The sequence below is a fragment of the Taudactylus pleione genome, unplaced genomic scaffold, assembly GCF_031769625.1.
Source record: "Taudactylus pleione unplaced genomic scaffold, aTauple2 ptg000573l, whole genome shotgun sequence".
NCBI lineage: Eukaryota > Metazoa > Chordata > Amphibia > Anura > Myobatrachidae > Taudactylus > Taudactylus pleione.
Window position 1 is genome coordinate 3,702,082 of NW_028284975.1, and position 13,054 is coordinate 3,715,135.

Here is a 13,054-nt window from a genome sequence, read left to right on the forward strand (position 1 = left end):
TCTGTTTTTGGTAAGTGTTTTTAGTTTCATGAAGTTACAATTTCGATGTGTTGGTCTTCGCATATGTTTCGCTAAGTAATCTTGTTTTTTTTCTTGGACCAATCATGTCTTACCACTAAATATAGCGTACTCTTTTGCGAAATAATGTTTGAGTTGTTTTTAATTTAAAATGAACGTACTATTTAGCTCAATAATGTCTCCTTATGTAACTGTCAAAAATGCGTACTATTTAGCGCACTAATGTCTCCTTATGTAACTGTCAAAAAAGCGTACTATTTAGCGCACTAATGTCTCCTTATTTTACTGTATAAATTGCGTATTATTTAGCGCACCAATGTCTCCTTATGTAATTGTCAAAAATGCGTACTATTTAGCGCACTAATGTCTCCTTATGTAAGTGTCAAAAATGCGTACTATTTAGCGCACTAATGTCTCCTTATGTAACTGTCAAAAATGCGTACTGTTTAGCGCACTAATGTGTTTTGTTTTTTTCATTATAAAATCATGTTTTACCACTAAATGTAGCATGCAATTTTCCGAACTAATGTGTGCTCCCTTCTCTATTTTTTACCCCAAAAAATGTGTTTACAATCCAAGTTTTAAAAAAAAAAAGCTAAAAATATTTTCTACTTTTGAAATGTAGTTTGTTCTACTCATGACAAGACCCCGGCCTGTAAGCATCTTTGGATTTATTAGAAAAGATAAGTATATTTTTCTTTACACATTTGTCTAAAACAATAACTACCTGGCTTACCATTTCAGGTTGATGTTGGTCGTATTATATTGGCCATGGTTCGTGAACCCGACCAACTTCAACTTCGTCCCAGGCATAGGCCTCGTAGGCGTGCAAGGCCCCAGATATATAGAACACGTGTCACCCTTTTTGGAATGCCAGATGATGAGGTATTAAGACGATACTGTCTTCCTCCACAAATCATCCTCATTAATAGAGAGTGATCTTGAACAGCAAATTGACAGTCCTACAGCAATACCACCACTTACGCAATTAATGTCGGTGTTACATTTCTGTGCCTCAGGATCCTTTCAAACCACTGTGGGAATAGTTGCCGGAATCTCCCAATCCTCCTTTTCAAGGATCCTGAGGGCAGTGATGGAGGCCATTTTTAAACACCTCCATCATTTTATTACAATGCCATTGGATATGGGTTCCCTTAGTGTGGCGAAGGCCAATTTTTACCAAATAGCTTGCTTCCCACACATCATAGGGGTTGTGGATGGCACTCACATACCACTTCAGCCTCCAGCAAGGCTGGAGGCTATTTTTCGGAACCGCAAACACTTTCATTCACTGAATGTAATGGTGGTATGTGATGTCTCCCTCCAGATCCTGTCCCTGAATGCCAAATTCCCCGGAAGTGCACATGATTTCTTCGTCATCCGGCAATCAGGGATTTGGCACAAATTAGACAACCTACAAGCTGGTGATGCATGGCTTCTGGGTAGGTTGACACCTTCTGTTGCAACCAATGCAAAGCTTGTTACAAAATGGTCCTGATGTTTGTTTTTGTTTTTTCACAGGAGACAGTGGTTACCCTTGCATGCCCTGGCTGCTCACTCCTTATTTGGCTCCCACACCAGGGCCACAAAGTGAGTATAATTCCACACTTACAGCCACCAGGCAGGTGGTGGAGCACTGTATCAGCCTTTTAAAAGGCCGATTCAGATGCCTCCACCGCTCTGGTGGCGAGCTCATGTATTTGCAGGATATTGTTTCGAAAATTGTGGTCCTCTGTGGGATATTTCACAACATCGCCATAAGGAGTGGTGTCCCAATGCAGCCAGAGGATACCTTGCCAGAGGATGGCCCCCCCGAGGTTGGTCAGAGGTCAGTATGTGGGGGGGCCATACGCGATGATGTGGTGGCCAGATTTTTTAGGTAATTATTGTTCAAAATTTAGTTAATTGACACTTTGTAGAGATGTAAGATTTTAATGGCCAATTTTAATTATTTTTTTTGTTTCTTTTATTCCCTAAAATTACCCAAAAAAATTATGCCTACTACCTGATCCTAAAAATTGATTTCATGTGGCCACACTGGATATAACTTCTGGAACAATGATTTATTTGCCTCATTTGTGGATTCATGTTGGCATGCTACTTCTTCAAACAGTTCTTGATTGTTGTTGTTATTTTGTTATTTTTGGTGTTGGTTGTATTTTTGAGTGTGTTTTCACTGTTTGAATTGATTGTGACAATTCACTTTGTGTTTATTATTTGTGTGGAATAAATTTTTGGTTAACATGAAAAAAACATTTCCTTGGTAAATTATAAGCAAGTGTAACCTGATCCAAAAAAGGTAAACTTGCTTAATGGCTAATCCTGTAATGTGTTAAATTGTAAAGTATTTTACCCTGCTTTGTGGCTAAAAACAAACACCAAAGGTATTATGGTGAATCAGTATGTTTTCTAATCTAGGCCTAAGCAGGTTTGATTTAATATTTACATTAGCCACCAAAAAAAAAAAAATGCTGGTAATTCTACAAACCTTTTGGTATTGTTAGGTGTTTAATGTGCCAGCTTACATACTTACTTGAGCTTTCTACAATCTAATTTACATTGCTTCCAAAAACATGCTCCAATAGCCGACTTATGTAAGGTTAAACAATCTAATATTTACAGACAAGGAATGAGACTTTAATAAATCAAAATATATTTTATTTTTTTTAACATTTTTATGGTGAAAAAACAAAAAAATTAGTGGTGCAGGAGTGCCAACATGTAATCCAGGACCACAAGCATGCCTACAACATGGCCCCTCAACCTGTGCAAGCCATCCTGCATTTCTTGCATCCGTCTCTGGTCCTCTGTGGGTTAAAAAAATGTGTGGATTACTAAACTGACACCTTAATTTATATGTTACCAAACCACTTACAAATCAGACTATACTTTAAAAAAGGAGAAACAAATCCCAAAAAAATCAAAGTAATGGCAAATGCAAAGATTGTATAAATAAAAACTTAAAAAATTACACATAAAAATACAATAAAAAAGGGACAAGTACGCCAAAAAACTACAGTTGTTGGTTCAGTAAACAAGAAAGACACAAGTATGAGTGTTTGGACATGTGTGATATGTGTAAGGGGAAAACATCCTAGACATTGTTTGGCCAAAATATATATCCAAAACATTAGAAATACTTAACAAATTGGAAATGCACAGGCAAAAGGACAACATCACCCAAAAACAAAAAAATGCAAAAGCAACAATAGATTAAAAGGGAAACATACCGGTCAGAATGATGACTGGTCCTGGAGCCCCGACATCATCCTCCTCTGAGGTGGGCCAGTGCTGGTCGGATGGAGGAGGGGTGATTTGGCTTGGTGTGGAGGGGGAGGAAAAGAGAGGGGTGGGTGGAGGGGAATGTGATGAAAAGAGAGGGGGGGTGGAGGGGAGGGTGAATTTTGAGGGATGGGAATATTATGAGATGGAGGGGCATCCTGGTCTGGCCGGTCTGGGGTGGAGGGGGAATTTGGGGAAGGTTGGGGAGAGGAGGTTTGGGTGGGAGTGGGGGATAGGGGACGAGGCTGACAACGTTGATGTAGTAGACGTCGTAGTCTGCGCTCAGCCCCTAAATGATGGATCAAAATTTTTAGGATTAATTTTTTTTTTGGTTTTGTAAAAATTAACCCCCCCCCAAAAAAATATAAAAAAAAAGCGCAATATGGAAAACATGCACACGCAGGTATGTCCTAAATAAAGAAACAGGGCTATACGGAAAACAGGCACACGCAGGTATGCTTACTTTTAAAATGTTTAAAAAATACACTTACTTTTGCTAATTTGCTGATGGAGATTGGACCAGCGCCTTTCGAGCTGGCCGATATTGCGGCGGTAGCCCAAGTTACGCAGGCGGCGCTGCACCTCCGCATAGGCGAGCTGCTTGCGGAGGTTAGTGATGGGGGCCAAATGCTCCGTGATTCTCCGGTCCATCACATCTGTGAGGACCAGGAGTTCTCTGCGAGTAAATGCTGCCGCTCTCATGACGGCAATGATTTTTTTCAACACAAAACAGTTTTAATAAAGGTCCCAGAAAAAATTTGATTGGCTAATGTACTTTGAAAATTAACAGAAAGCATTGTATTGGTTATTGTATGAGTCATGTGACCTACACCCTCACAAATATAATGTGAGTTTGATGCAGTGACATGCGTAAGCTAATTTAAATATTATTAATAAAGATGAAAAATCTGCATATAAACATATATACATATAAGAAAAATAAAAACATTTTTGTTCCCCCAGTGTAATCTTTAGATGTGTGGCCAGCTTAACTGTAAGAGGGCAATAACTGTGGAGTGTAGTACCTTTTCCAAGTTTTAGAGCTTTTATAATTATTATTTCCCTATGAATTATCAACTTTTATGTTTGCATAATTCTACCACCAAATGTTTTACATGGATTACCTAAGTGATATATATCAACTGCGCTCCCAATGAATTATGGTATTTCTGGGTAACAGATCATACTGTCCTTTAGGTTAAAACAGCACTTGTTGTCCTATACTACACATCCTTTCACTTATTTCACTTTGACTTATATGAGTGGTGTGCTTAACATTTTTTACTGGTTGCGTTTTACTATAATTGTTATATAATTTATATAACTCAAGCAAAGGTGACTGCGAATTTATTATGGCTACAGGGCTCACACAAAATAGCTACACTTTGGGTGGACTACAGCAAAATGGCAGAGTTTGGACTGTAACTCTGTCGAGGGTGCTGATAAATAGATCTATGGGAATAGATAAGGCCATTTCTGTAACAGAGCATTCTTGTCACTGGAGGAAATGCTGAGAGCTGAAAGTGACATAATGAGTTGTGAGTTGGAGAGGCATCCTTGTGCTAGCATGGACCACTGGGTGGTGAGAGAGCCTGAATTAAGTGAGAGAAAACCTCAGGGTGCAGCTGTCTGTGAACAGCGCTTTGTGAACAGAGCTGCAGTGGAGACTTACATCTGAAAGGCATAAAGCACCTGCAGAAAAATGCAATAAATGCTGAGTGTTAAGAGGAAGCGGTGATATACCTGTAACTGGACTGAGTGAGCCCCTTTGGAGCCTGGCGAGTATTTGAAGGGATAGGCATTTGAAGTAAGTTCTTGGCAGGGATGGTTTAAGGTTTTGGGAGGTCCAGGCCAACTAACTTGTGGGGACCCCTACCGATAAAATGATCAATAAGATATCCTTGCAATATTATCAAAAACTATAATGTGTAAATACTCCCAGTACCTTATATGTATTAAACACACTATAGTGCCCCCAGTTTACATTGTGCAACATAGTTCACATATACCACAGTTCCTCCACATTGGTGATGTAGCTACTGTATATGTGAGGGGCCCCTGTTGTTAATCTGCCTCTGGTCCCTGGCCCATCAGGGAAGGGAAAGGTCTTAGTGAAAGGCAGGAGGGCAGAGAGAACTGCAAACAAGAAGAGGTGGTCTGGGTGGAACCTTGGATTTAAACCCACTACATTAAATTGTGATGATAGAAATCTATTGATTTACATGAAACCAATCATATTGCTCCTTGGACCAAATATAGTTTTCCTGTGTTAGGGTACAGAAACTGCATGGAGTTTATCCAATTCATTCATTTACTGCATTAATACATGGACTTTCCATTGTGTTATAATACCTGTTCAATTTACTAAAAGTTATTTATGTTCACCATCTATGGTACCCAGCCATATACTGTAAGTGCTGTCAAGCGTAATTAATGAGTACTGTATAACAATATGTATTATAGTTGGACCCCGAATAGCAGAGACAGACATTTATGGTAATAGGTAGTGAGAAACCACATTAGCTATTTGAACAAGGTGAATTGCTCACATGTACGAGGATGTAGTATGGTAAATCTTCTGGTCAAGCAATCAAGGTCTTATACACTCCAGGTCAAATTAGAGCAGACAGGGGTGAGACAAGGCAAGTTCGAATACAAATCTTAGGCCTGGTGCAGTACACTGATGGTCACTTTCCACTGCCTGAGGAAGCAGCCAGGCACTGTGAAACATGTTGCAGAAATACAGTGACACCTTTTTATTTATTTTATGGTTTATTTTTTTATGATTTATCTAAATCATGCCAATATGTTTTATCATGTGATTCTCTGATTCAAAGATATATTTTAGTCTTTGTTATCTTTTATTACATTTTATTTTATGCATTTGGTTTTATATGTATTTCCATGTCAATAATAATAATAATAATAATAATAATAATAATAATAATAATAATAATAACAGTTTCAGACTGTTTAAATCTGTCTCTCCATGACTTCATTGTTATGAATAATTGAAAGTGTACTTTATTATTAATACATCGTTTAATATCAATTGTTGTTGGACATTTCCTGTGTATGCATAGTTCCTCTTACTGGTAAGTAAAGGGATTGGTTCCACCACACATTGATCTGTAGACTATTTATTGGTCAGTGTCAAACAGTCCTCATTTATATACTGCAGCTCATCAAATTGTTAAGTAAGAGAAGGGATGTAGTCGGCATCCCGGCTTGCGGGATGCCGAAGGTCTAAGTACCGACAACAAAATCCCAACAGCGTCGGGATCCCGGCACCAGTATCCCGACAGCCGGCATCCCGAAGGTAAGTATCGGCATTTAGGGGAGGGTTAGGGTTAGGGTGTGGGGTTAGGGTTAGGCACTAGGGGGAGAGTTAGGGTTAGGCACCAGGAAGGCACCAGGAAGGGAGGGTTAGGTTCAGGGTGCGGAGAGGAGTAGGTTAGATTTAGGCACTAGGGGAAGGTTAGGTTTAGGCACCGGGGAGGGAGTTTTAGCTTTAGGGTGCTGGGAGGGGGAGGTTAGGCTTAGGCACTAGGGGGGGTGGTTAGGTAAAGCCACCGTGGATAGAGGGTTAGGGTTAAGTTAGGGGTTAGGGTTAGCAAGGCCGTAACTAGGGTAGTGCAACCTGTGCCATGGCACAGGGCACCGCAAGGCAGGGGGCACTTTTTGGACCTGTCAATTTTCCTGTTTATTATCATTCCTACTTGTAGCTTCCTCTTCTTTTATCCCCAGCATCTCCTGGCTGCCCGAGGAGTACCCCTATCTATTCCCTGGCATGGCCCTTTTTCAGGTGCACTATCTTATGTCCCTATTTAAAAAATGGAGGGGGGGCGCCAATGCTCTCTCTGGCACAGGGCACCAAAAATAGTTACGGCTCTGAGTAGTAGCATACTTACCTATGGGTATCGGGATTCTGACTGTCAGAATGCCACTGTCGGTATTCTGACCAGTGGCACCCCGACCGTCAACAATCCATACCCATCCCATAAGAGATATAGGGCTGAATGTAATAGAGTGAGAGTTTAGAAAATGTGAGAGTTTTGCAGTAAACTCTCACACTACTACATTGGTCAAATAGTTTTTTCAAAATGGGAACACATCTGGATGAGAGTTTAAATCGTGAGAGTTTTTTCAGTCTGAAACACATTTGAGTTTGCATGTTCTCGAACTCTATTACATTGGGCGAGTTTAAAAAGTGTCAGAGTTTACTCTCACATTTTCTAAACTCTCACCCTACTACATTTAGCCCATAGTCCACCATACACATGTTTCACAGACACAATTTCCCACACTAAGGTTTAAATTAACCTTCCAGTGCTAGATACAACATTGTTCTTATATTATCTTCCCACAGGGGTAAAGTTAAACTCCTTTGGCTGCAGATTTGGATATTTCTTTGGTGCCATCCATAAGTTCTAATTTGTCAGTACACTGATAGACAGGTTAGCCTTGTTAAGGGTGAGACATGGAAATCCATATACAAGTCAAGGTCTGACACAGCATAGGTCAGGTTGAGCTATCAGGATTAAACAATAGACCAATAGTCCAGATCACAGAGCTGAGTTAATACACAGAAATCCACAGAAAAGTGACAGTATGAAGTTCAGTGAAGGGAGCCTTGTAAGTATACATAAATCAAAAAAGCAGAAGACAGAACAAGAAGCCAATATTTGGTAATAGGGTGTAGTATACAAGAGTGAGATGTGCATGTTCAGTGACATAGGATGCAATCACCTAGCACTGATTGCTAAAGTAGGTGAGATCCTTATTTATAGGGGATGTAAACCCAAGTTTTGGCACACTGCCAACTTACTGCACATGTGCACATTATAGGCTGTCAGCATGCTTGTGGCTTGACTGGAGCAATTGTGGTGGAAGTGGAAGCAGACTCTTACAATTTGGGATACATGGAATACAGGATGAAGTCTTTTCATAGCATTTGGTAAATTAAGTTTTACAGTTACTGAAGAATTACCTGCACTAATAATATCCCAATAAACTTGTTAAGGCTGTGTACTCTTCACATTTCTTGTGGATAGCTAAGCTCTCCAATTGCTATTAACATGGCTTGTAAGCAGTTGCTTTAAGCTCGCTCTTAATACATTATCTAAATTGTGCCTTGTCGAAGCTGGATTAATGGCTGAGACAAGATCAGTTTAAAATTGAATCGCAGCGACACCATCTTGCGACTGGCCGCAAGACGCCATCTTGGAAATGAGATCGCAATACGCCATTTTGCGAATGGCCGCCTAAGCGCCATTTTAGATAAACTCACACTTTAGTACATGTGGCGATATTACTATTAGCATCATGCGATTGCATCTGTGACCATCGCCATAAGTTACGGTGATTCATCAAAAGCCCATTTCATGACTTTACGTAGTTTGGGTGCTCTGGATAAAGTGTATACTATTATAATTCCCCTAAAGGATATATTTCAGAAATGGCGGTACAGTATGTCAAAATTGGATTGCATTAGCTAAACAGAGCAAATGGCCACGTGACAACTAGCCTGTGTAGACAAACTTCATGGACATAACGTCTGCTCTCACTCCAGGTGGCCCTGCTCGAATACAGCAAGAGGGTCGTTTATAGCACCTTACATTAGCAGGCTTCCTACAATAACATTCCTTCAAAGCCAAGAATGTTATCTGAGGTTTGGGTCTTGTAGCTGTGCTAATTTACATTTACACAAGAACCTGGGAGATCAAAGGACTGTACTTTTGAGCCTGGGAAGGGTGGGGGCTGCTGAGAGAGGGGGGCATGTGAAACTATAAGGCTCAGCATTCCACACTGCTAGGTGTTCACTTAGTTTAAGTGAGATTTAAGTGCACCATTTCTAATACACACATTAATACGCACAATTGCGCTGTTAACTAATCGCATATTAGCGAAAGCCTTTACATTACACCCCGCATACTTACACATTATATATTCACATAAAAGGTTTAATAAGCTTTAAAGTATAAGATTTAAGTTTGTTCATTTAGCATAAATGCTGTGAAATAAAGATTATTTGGTAACTAAGGTTTTATACATGATAAGTAAGCCGTGATTGGTATTGCACTGATGCGTACTCTTTCAACAGTATTCCGGTACCATCGGTGTGGAGATCGTATCATGCATTCTAAACTTATGGACCGCAGAGACTTCAAGCAACAAAATGTACATGATATGAACAACTGTTAGAATGTTGCATGAGGCAGGAAACCAGAGACCCCCAGTTGTTAGAGGCTGGGTTGTGTCTATTTGAATCAGCTTGTTAAATGCCTTGTAACATATGCCCTCTACTTTAGGACCAATGGTATTAGCAACAAACTTCTCTATTGTGTTGTTTATTTCTGGGGGGTATAAATATGTGTGCTCTGACCCTGTGTTCCTAGTCTTTGTGCTGAATGCTGATTGACAAGGGGTTTCTTGCTGATGCCTAACATCTGGATCAGAGAATGCTGCATATGTATAATTGTACTTGGGTCTGTATAATCTCTTTGCGCTAAGATTATATGAGGATCATAGCATGTAACTGCTGTACTTTTACTTGAATAATACTTTGCGCTTTAGAACCACATGTTCTAGGTCTGGAGTCTTTATTTACTGGATGACTGCGTACACAAATTAGCGTCATCCTTAGAGGTTTATAGGCAGGATATTAGAAGGTATAGGCAGGGGTATATAGAGGTTCAAAGGCAGTATCCTTAGTTGGGGGCTCATAGTGAAGTCACTTACCTACTCACACGACACATACGGTTATCGATATCTCAGCAAAGGGTGGAGTGGCCACATGCAGGGTTTACCTGCAACCGTTTTGTACTGAAAGATCGCTATCCATTTTCGTGTGAGCCAAGGAAGCTGACTAGAATCTAGGGACAAGAGTGGAAAAAGTTTGTTTTCCTTTTGTTGATAGAACCTAACGTTTAAAGGGGTGCCGCAGTATTGAGCACGCGGCTGAGTCGCAGTTTTGCACACAGTAAAGACGCACTTTTGCATATGCAGCTAAAAAGTTGTCATACGGTTGTGTGGTACTCACATTATTGTGTATGTGACTGGTCGCACAATAGCGTATACATACTCCCGTTCGTGCTGCCACATGTTTAAATAAAGCCATGGAGGTTTACATTTTTCAATTGTTATCAATATCTGGGTTAACGTGTATTTTTATGCTCAGGAAAAAGTGTGTAACAGTGAGTATTTGTTGGTAGGGGTAACTTGTTCCCTATAGTTAGAGGTACCGTATGACCTTTAAGGGCTAAGTGCTAGTCGCTCGGTAAGCAGCTTACCGTTCTATACACAGTAGCAGGTGTACATGTTGTCTTTGTTGTAGAGATGTGCGTGGAAGTAGCCTACTTAAACTTCCATAGGTGTGGAAGTTGCCTTTTCCAAATCTTATCCAGGTGTGTGGGCGCTGCCGTTTAAATCGTCCACAGGTAAGTGAAAGTATCTTGATTGTCTTTAAACCAGTTTAAATCTTTATTGAAAAGCGTAGGATTTGTCTCAGAATGGGAGCCGCGCAAACAATAGAGATGTTAGACAATGATGTGCTGCTAATGGAAGTGCCGTTTGGATCGGCCCGTCGTATTATGCATACTAAGTACGGTACTTATGCGATAAGGTATTGTGATGTATGGTTTAAAATGATGATGAAGAGTGTTACACCATTTCCCAGAATTGGTAGTTTTGATAAAAATGTACTAGATAATGTCCGGGATCACATCAGTCTGATGTGCTCCCGAGAGAAAAAGGTCAAATATTATGAATGTTTAAAGTTGTGGCAGCATGAAGGGGATGCGTGGCTTAAATATGTTCAAGCGACGCAAACTAGCATTGCGAGCACATTGCCAGAGAATACATCTGCGACGCTGAATTGCAATACGGGCGAGCCACAAAATGGCGCGCACGTGCAGCAAGGTAGCGTTGTGGAGAGTATTGCCAGCAGTTCACGCTCACTACCCCAAAATCACATCAATCACGAGTGGTGCCATCATCTCCATCAGTAACAGTAAGGGAAGTGCTAACACCCTCTGCACCCATAGAGGAAGTTGTTAATACCATACGTAGCAGCAACAGATTAAACCCCCAGCCAGGTAACAAGGTCAAAGGTAGCAGCGCTGCCGGTCTGCATCCCATTCGGACAATAACCATTCCGAATGGAAATGCAGATGCGAACGGTGTAGTGCCCATGAGGGAAGTAGTAATGCATTGTCCCTGGACAAGAGCAGAACTAAATTCCATCATAAATGATTTCCCCGATCCCAAAAAGGAACTAGCCAAATGTCAAAGATTTTTGAGAAATTTGGGTAGTTCTCATGAGCCAACTAATAAAGATTGTCGTGTGGTGTTAAGGGCCTGTCTACCACGCAATACCGACGTGACAAAATTTATCACAGATTGTGTATTGGATGGTGACGTTCCCTTAACAGACCAAGTAAACCAAGGTAACATTTCCCACATTGTAACTCAATTGGGTATATATTTTCCGGTAGTAGTTAACTGGAACAAAATTTTCACCATTAAGCAAAAGGAGAGTGAATCTTCAGAAGATTATTGCGACCGGGCTCTGCAGGCTATCACCCAGTACACTGGGTTAGAAGATATTAAAGATAGCACTCACCACAGGGGAATGATAGTCACGGTACACATGGACGGTCTGAAAGAGAATTTAAAGACTCCGGTTCAGACCTCACAACCTGGCTGGAGGGGAGTCACAATAGATACCCTCATAGAATCTACCATAGAACATGATAAAAACATCTCAAAGAAGAGAGAGGCCCAGAGCAAAAAACTAACGGCTCTGGAGGGAATGACGGTAACATCACAGCCAACAGACACACTCGCATCTGCACACACACTTACACCTGAACAGTTATATGCCCTCACTAACCCCAACAACAAACACAGCTCTATTCCACAAACCCTATACAACCACAGGTCCCATACTACTCACAAACCTCATATCCCCAACAATACCCTTACCCTCTCTATCCTTACCCATATCCACCACCTTTACCCTCTGCTCAAACCTCACAACAACATGTGTCTTCACCCGATCCACGAACATGTTTTAATTGTAGACAAACAGGACACTTAAGTAGAAACTGTACAGTAAAAAGAGTAGGAACCCCAACTCAGGGAAGACCTGGACATCCCCATAAGGGATATGCATATAGACCAGCAAATGTCCAGCAGGCACCAGCTCCAATTGTGGCCGTAAATGCTTTATTGGAGAATGGTAGCCAACGCTAGGGGTCAGGTCATACCTGTAGTCTACAGATAGTCAGGTTAACGGGAAGTACTAGGGAAGAACTGGTCATGATGGTTGATGTAGCTGGTACTGAATATCCTTTTCTTGTAGACACAGGGGCGACCAGGTCAGTGATGAAATCTCCCGTTAATTTACAGGTGGCCAACAAGACAGTACCAACAATGGGTGTAACAGGTAAAGTGGAACATTATCCTTTAACAAAGTCCACAGAGGTTACTATTGGGCCGGTGCATACCAGGCATTCTTTCCTTCTGGCTGCTGCGACTCCTACTAACCTGCTGGGTAGAGACTTGTTATGTAAGATGGGATGTGTTATATATTGCACCCCTGATGGTGTATTTTTAGATATCCCAGAGAGAGTTGCACATGAGGTGCGGGTTATGTTGGACACTCCCCAAAGGATAATGTATCACTCTACAAGTTTAAATGAAAATCCATCTCAGGTAGATGAAATGTTGTCCCAAATTCCAGATTCCCTTT